Below are 7,599 nucleotides of genomic sequence, written 5' to 3' on the forward strand. Positions count from 1 at the left end.
TTTTTTTCCTCCGTTCCTTTTCTCCCTCATGTTTGGTTGCAAGCACTGAGAATATCTTTGAGGAGGGGAGAAGATATTTCTCAAATTCAGTGTGTGGCAAACAGTCTGGACCCAACACACGCTGTGGGTCATGCCTTTGACTTTAGATGAGTTTAGGCCAGGGGTGTCAAACTTATATGATTGCCCAGGTGAGCAGGCCCATAGACTCCCTCCCCACATGCTAGATCCAGTGAGCCACATGTGGCACCAGCTCTAGCAGGTCTGAGGCAGGTGGTGGGTGCAGCATGGGTCCCAGACTGGCTGGAGGGGACACAGTCCTGGATTGGTCAGAACGGGCATGCTGGGGACCCATAGACCCCTGCCCACTGCATGCCAGACCCAGCACCCACTCTAGCTTGTCCGTGACTGTGCCATATGTAGCACCCAATCGAAGACCCACAATGCATATGGAGCCCACCCTGGACCCTGTGCTGCAGGTACTGCTGGTGGCTCGTGCCCCTGGCTGGCGAAAGTGGGCACCACAGTGGCTGGATCTGGCATGCAGGGGGGAGGCGTTGGATTGGCCCTGCGTGGGTGCCATCTGCAGTGAGGGTCCTGGAGCAGGCGCTGTTTGTGGTGCATGTCCTAGGCCTTACACGTGGTGCTAGTTTGGTGCATGCCACATGTAGTATGTAGGTCCACTTGAGACTCAGGAACAGTACTGGGGACTGGATGATGTGGTTCCATGGGTCAGATCCACCCCATGAGCCATATCTTTGAATTTGGTCTATTGCACACCATAGCTTCATCTTCACAATCCTAATCTTCATGCTTATATCCTCTAACATAAGGCTATATCACACTTTCCAAGGAAGAGAGAGTAGGCATTAACAAAGATCCAGCTAAGTGTTTTTTTTTTATTGGCCATTCTCCCTTGTGTTTACAATTATTAGCTTCACAATACCCATTTGAGGAATTTTACAGCCTTAACAAATCAGGGTTGTTTGGCACAGTAATATTACAGCAATTAGTGGGCGTAACATTTTCCAAAGTTGGCATTTAAAGGGAATGATGCTAGAAAATATAGCAACGTTCCTAAGAGGATAGATAACATTTGTAATGTGCAGTGTATTGATCAAAAGGATCGTGGACTGCCAAAGCAGAACTGGACCCTGTAGATCTGATCTCAGATATAGAGTACCTGTTGAAAGTGATATTTTGGGACTTTCATTTAGTTTTAAGAGAACCTCCAGGAGTGCTGTATGTGAGCAAAAACTGCATGGCTTCAGGACTTACTAGCAGAGACTTTTATATCTAGGTAACTGGTTTATACATAAAGTCCAGGTTTGTTCTACCTGTCTCTCTTGGGTTTTATACTGATGCACATCACCATTGTGAGCATCTGGCATGGAGAATCAATAGCAAAAGACCATAAGGACTCTCTGGCACTTCCTTCTTTTAGGATCCTGGCACACTGGTACTGCCTGAAAACTGGTACCTTTAGGTAGCATTTGAATACCATGACAATGGTTGCATTAGATTTGACAGCTGTTTAATAGCCTCCATGGTATGACTTTGGAAGCATTCACACAATTTCCAGGGAACAGATGTTCATTTAAAAACAGAGCAAAACACAACACAAACTCCAAACTAACACCGAAATGAGTGTCAGAAAGCACCCATCACCAACCTCAGAAAAGAAGCAAGGGACAAAGAATCGTGGAGGCAGAAGGACCCTTTCACCTCCAGGTGGGTCTTTGATGGGGTGATCTTGGCAAAGATATTCCTGTTCTGTAGTTTGCAAGATGACAGCAGGACCCTGACCTGTCAGTCTGACATCTTTCCCAAGACGAAACGCACAAAAGTTCAATTTTCAAAACTGGTGAACTGTTTCCTGCGAGCCATTTACTTTCACATTCCACCTTCATTACCTACCAGAAGGCTTCCTAGGAACTTCTGACTTACAGTAATGCAATAGAAGAAATAGCTTTTACATTATTTTTACAGCTAGAAATGTGGTAGAAAGGTAGTTTTCTTTAAGCTGCAACAGAAATGATTATTTTAAGTGTTAGGAATGTGTCCTTTACATTTGGATTTATTCTTGTTTGTAATACTATAGAGTGCACTGCCACACATGAAATCTATACAGTAAAAGCTGCTATTGAATTAGTAACTATTCACTGTATTAATTTTCACTCCCATTCCCAGTGTTTGGTCTCATTTCTCCCATGAAAGGGAATATGGCCTGAGCACAGGGCTGTTTGCTACATGCCTAGTTACACAATAAGTTAAGGCAACCTCAGTCCATCACATTTCATTTACTTAATTTAGATGTCACTTAGAGAAAACAAACCAACAAACCTCTCAAACATGAGACATGCAGGGCAAACATTAAAGACTCAACGGGCACATCTACACAAGACACTATGGCACTGTAGCATCCATTAGCAAAAACCATGATGCCACCACTATGTCACCATTGCAATGAGCTTCCTCATTATAGCGCACTGCTACAGCAACGGAGCAGCCAAAAATAACCATGTGTGGCTGGCCCGGTGCAGTACAGCCTATTACTGCACCATCTTCTAGTACTTCCAAAGTACTTTGAGTACTGCCATACTGCCATGTGTAGACACGCTCAATAATGCAGGAGTTCAAAGGCATAAACATTTCCAAATCAGCAGCACCTTTCCTTCCTGCCACAAAGCCAAATCTAATTTATTTGTCACCTGACCTCAAACTTACACAAAATACCTCCTTCCGTCCCTATACGCAATACCATTTAACCAGACCTGAGAAACTGGCTTTATAGTGTGACAATGCAAAGCCTAAGAGTAGGAAGAATTTCAGTTGCAGAACATCTTTAGTATGATAGTTTTACTGTATTTTCTATCCTTAAATGACTAGTGATATAAAGAACGTGAGGCCTAACATCCCAGCCACTACCACCTGAAACATTCCTTTATTGCGTTGTTTTAGCTATAATGCAGAACAGGCTAACAGGCGAATTACTAGCATGGAAATAACAGGCTTATTGTTTTCATAAACAATATAAAAGCATGCTTTACCCATATGTAAAAACAACCCTCTAGTAAGAATATTAAAACCTCTGGAACTGTACATGAGTATACAACAGATTCTATTGAGCTAGTTTTTGTGCAGCTCATAAATTGCCAGGGTGAACTAAAAAAAAAAGATCGTGAAATTTTTCCAGTTTGAGCATCAGAAGTTAGGTACCTGAAAAAACCTGGCTTTGAGCCTGTGATGCAGAATAAAAGAGAATAAAGGCACTTTCAGATGGTTTGACTCCTACAAAATGCTAAAAAGTACCATGGATATATAAAATATAAAAGGGAAGAAGACACAAATTATTTACAACAAAAAAACTAGTTAAAAATTCCAAGTACCAAGCATCAGATAAATTAGAATAATCAAGACGAACAACAAGATGACAAAAAACATTAATTAAAACCTAACTGCCCCCACTCAGAACAAAGCATGTGTTAAAGAATATTAATACAATGTAATGAAAAAGCCATCAATGAAGGCAGAATGGGAAAATAATGATTCAAATGCATTTTAACCAGCCCTAGTGTATTTCTTTATTACTCATGGACAATTTTATTGTTCTGGCTTCTAAACAGCTTTTCATAATAATTTGAACCCAATTCTGATCTCTACACTGGCTATGTCTTGTGTGCAGCTATCCCTGCTTTACACCCCTGCATGTGAGACTAGCATCGAGTCCACTGTCTGTAAAGGAACTGTGTGTTTGTCTGAATTATGGCATGCTTGCTTTGACTACAATCCCCAAGTGCATTTGCTTCTTAGGACAAGTTACTCATCCCTCTAGAGAAATAACAAATAAGCAGGCATCAGTTCTAGGGAAAAAATGATTATGAAAGGCTTAGCTGGGAGCATGCGCTCGCAACAGGAGGTTTTTTACAAATGTGGTGTTCTGAGTAATTTTGAAGATCGGTACTTTCAGAAAGCAGGTTGCTTCTTTGTTGGAGACTAGATATTTCTACAGGTTTGAAGGGGAGACTTAGGGACCATAGTATAGGGGTTTTTGCACTGGGAAGGGAGTGACAGTGCTAGAATACTTTTCCTAAGACATTCATGTGTCAAGACATTCTTTGTCCCACCTACTTTCTCCCCTTCTCCAACATCTACCCCTGTAGGTTATCTACTGTCCAGCATTTGTTTTCCATTTATGCACTGATGGTAAGACCATTGAGTTACAAAACAATACTGGTTGAGAGAGTTTTCTGGAAGTCAACAAAGATTGGACACAGGGAACAGCAAGGTGTCAAGAAGGAAGGGGCTATGTAAGTACAGGAGGGGCTTAGTAGGTGCAAGAGACGGATGGATCAGATGGTTGGAGGAGTGTTGGGTAGAACTAACTGGCAGAATAGACTTTGAAATTCATTTTCATTCCACATTGGATTAAAAATAAAACTTTTCTTTCTTGGGAAAATAGTAGGAAGTGAGAGGACAGAAAGAAAGTGTGATTATCAGAGCATATTTAAAGCTTGCTGGTTAGAGGACTTCCTGTCAGGTGGAAGTTCAAGTCCCTGTCCCACTTTCAGAGCAGAGTGCTTCATCACAGATGACTCTTCACAGGTAAAGGCAGCACTTGAATCTGGGCCTCACAGCCAAAACTACTGCCCTCAGCACCAAATGATAGAGTGTGAAAAAGTCAGTTTATCTCACCAAAAATCCCAAATATGAACCACCTCCAACCCAATATTTCAGCATCCCTTAATTTTCTCAAGAGCATTTCAATCAGCTCTACTGCTCTTGGTATCAGGGTGTTTCAAGGGAAGAGTGAGGACCGACTTCACTGAGGGCAGTGCTATAGGAGATTAAAAGGATTATTAGAGTATTGCACCATAATATTCTAATTATTGGCTAAATGAAGCTGGTCTGAGCTATGCCACTCCTTACAATACCCTTTCAGAAGGCTATAGTTTACGGGTGTTTAATTGAGCATTGAAATGCTTGTCATGGAACGTGGGGAAAACAATAGGTTTTGTCAACAGCAACTCTGAATTAAAAAATGGATAGAACAGATATCTGAAATAGGAAGCTGTAGCTGTGGAGATACTAATCAATATTAAAGGAGCTGGTTAAGAGCATCAGTTCGGTCTATTCAGCAATCTTCGTTAATGCAGGTCATGGAGCAGGTTCTTATTTTGCTGTTTCATTATGGGCATACAAAACTCCGTACACTCCTGAATTAGTGTGAAACACAGTGGTATTTTTAAATTAAAAAAAAAAGTTTTAAAATGACACTTTACCTGCAAGGCACAACATGAATGATTGCAGCACAAGCAGTTCCCATAGCAACCTCATTTTCAGTTTCCGAGGTCAAAGGAGGCTCAAGTCCAATAACTAGTGAATAGAATGCTGCTTCTTTAAAATTTTATACAACCTTTAATCTGTGGGGGGAAGGAGACAAAAAAAAAAAAAAGAGAGACATTACAATAAGATTTCAGATTACAGCTCTGTATGCTCGTTGAGAACCTATCTTTCCATGTGATATCAATAACATTTGCATATGAAGGGTCACAGAGAAACCGGTCAGTTTGTTTAAGTCACCCAGAGAGATTATGGAGAAAAGAAAGAGCGGCTACTGTGGATGTTTTTGGTATTTGCTACAGAACCCATATTTATGAGGGATGTGGTCAGAATATAAAATAGGATCTACCTCCTCTGCGGCTTTGCAAAAGCCATCTAAAAACCCTTGGCCATCTTAACCAATGTTCTCATCTCTAAAATTCACTTGTTCTCCTTGCTGGGGCACAATGAGGGTCATGAGCTACTTCCACGAGGTAGTTCATTGCGTAGGACACTCTGAAGAACTTTCCAAAACTGTATTATCATCCCTCTCTCATCTGATAGCTTCAGTGCCTTCGGTATTTCTGGAGCTGACCTGCTGAGCGTGCCTGATTGTGGCTACCTCCAGAAAGTAATTGTTGCTGGAGGGAAGTGAGATCAGCAGTCCAGGACACTGCTTCCCCAGATCTCAAATGGTATAAACAGCTTAGGACTGATTGGCTACATGGTAACTCCAATTTTCTGCATGACACCATGTTGTGCTACCAGCAGGCCAGCTAGGGGGCAAAATCCTGTAAAACTTTTGAATGTCTCCTATCTATTTGTCTTGACATAGTTTACTTTCAGGAAAGCCTGGCTCCTTTCCTTCATGGGCCCCAGGGGTTTTGTCTGAAGCACAATCCCTTCTACACGCTTGGCTCCGAAACTCATCAATAAACGTATAAGGATTGCTGAACAAAACTGAATGATCCCCTCCATTCCCCCTAGTAAATGCCACCTAGCAAACCGTCCCCTGTAACATCCAAATTACAATCTAGGGTGGTGTACCCCCTTTACATTCGGGCTCCTTTTCTGAAATAACCAAAAGAAACACTGATATATTCACAAATAAATAAGTCCATCCAAACATACATTCTTATTATTTATTCATATAGCCAATGTCTAGATGTTAAGGGGCCTTCATGTTTACAAGACAAGCTGCATAACTAATAGAAAGTAAAGTGGTATCATTAGAGGTCTTTGCTTGCTTTTGTGAGTTAAAATTCTGTGAGTTGATAAGATTTTTCTAATAAAGCCAGGTTCAATGTGCTGAGAAGACTAAGGATCCTTATCTTCTAATCTGCCGATGTAAGTGGGGGGGGGTTGAAAACTAATTGAATATATTCAGATATTCTGACATGCACAGTGATTAGACTGGCAGTAGATAAGCAAGAAGTGCTGATCAATGAAAACTAATAACATCTTAAGTGAATGATTAGGGTATTAATAATTAATTTCATAAGGAAAATGTCATCAGAACTCTGAACCGATCTACAGCATTAAGCAGTTTCTCTTGCAGCACCTTCGGAGAGCTCAAGAAAAGTATCCAATAGCACAAGACAGATTGCCAACACAGTAAACTGCTTGTTTTTTCCATATGTGCCAAATTTTGCCCTCAGTTCCAAAAGTGCAAGTGCAAGGAAACTTCACAGAACTCAGAGCAGTTGCTTTTAATTTACATCAATGTAAGCGAGAGGGAAATTCTGCCCTGTGCTTAACTTCATCCTCTGAAATTCTTTCAAGTATTTTGGCTTTCCAACATAATATCCTCAATAAGCAGATATCTCTATGGCATCCAGGGCTGTTTATAAAATTCCTCTCTATTATACTGCAGTTCAATCCAGGTTCAGAATTATTTTTCTCACTGTGGAGTAAGCTAAGTGGAACTTGAGCAGAACAATCACTTGCACATAGCATTTCCTTTGATACCCAATTAAGAGCACAAGAGGTATAACACTTATTATAACCTTCACCTCCTGCCAGAAAATATATCTAATGCACACATGGAGCCATTGCCTAAAGACACAGAAATCATGATATAGAAAGACTAACCAATACAGCTATCATTATGTAGACTAATAACGGCAGCACCAATTTCTGAGTGGTCTGCAAAGACCTCTGTGTTTGCATCTAGAAATTATTATAACACCCATTTGCTTATGAAAAACTGAGGATTAAAGTCTCCATCCAAAGATCATTGAGGCTAAGTACAGTGAAAAAGCCCAAGGTTGAATTAATTCA

At 40.8% G+C, this 7,599-nt stretch overlaps 1 long non-coding RNA gene across 1 annotated transcript in view; it reads right to left on the minus strand.

The window, feature by feature from the left end:
- Positions 1-5,281: 5,281 nt before the first annotated feature.
- Positions 5,282-7,599, minus strand: part of LOC109288959 — a 324,842-nt gene continuing 322,524 nt past the window's right edge. The window contains exon 4 of the long non-coding RNA XR_002095265.1: positions 5,282-5,420. This is a non-coding gene — a long non-coding RNA (uncharacterized LOC109288959). The remainder of the gene's footprint in view (positions 5,421-7,599) is intronic.

The sequence above is a fragment of the Gavialis gangeticus genome, unplaced genomic scaffold (assembly GCF_001723915.1).
Source record: "Gavialis gangeticus isolate Ggan-Ray unplaced genomic scaffold, GavGan_comp1, whole genome shotgun sequence".
In the NCBI taxonomy this organism is placed as follows: domain Eukaryota; kingdom Metazoa; phylum Chordata; order Crocodylia; family Gavialidae; genus Gavialis; species Gavialis gangeticus.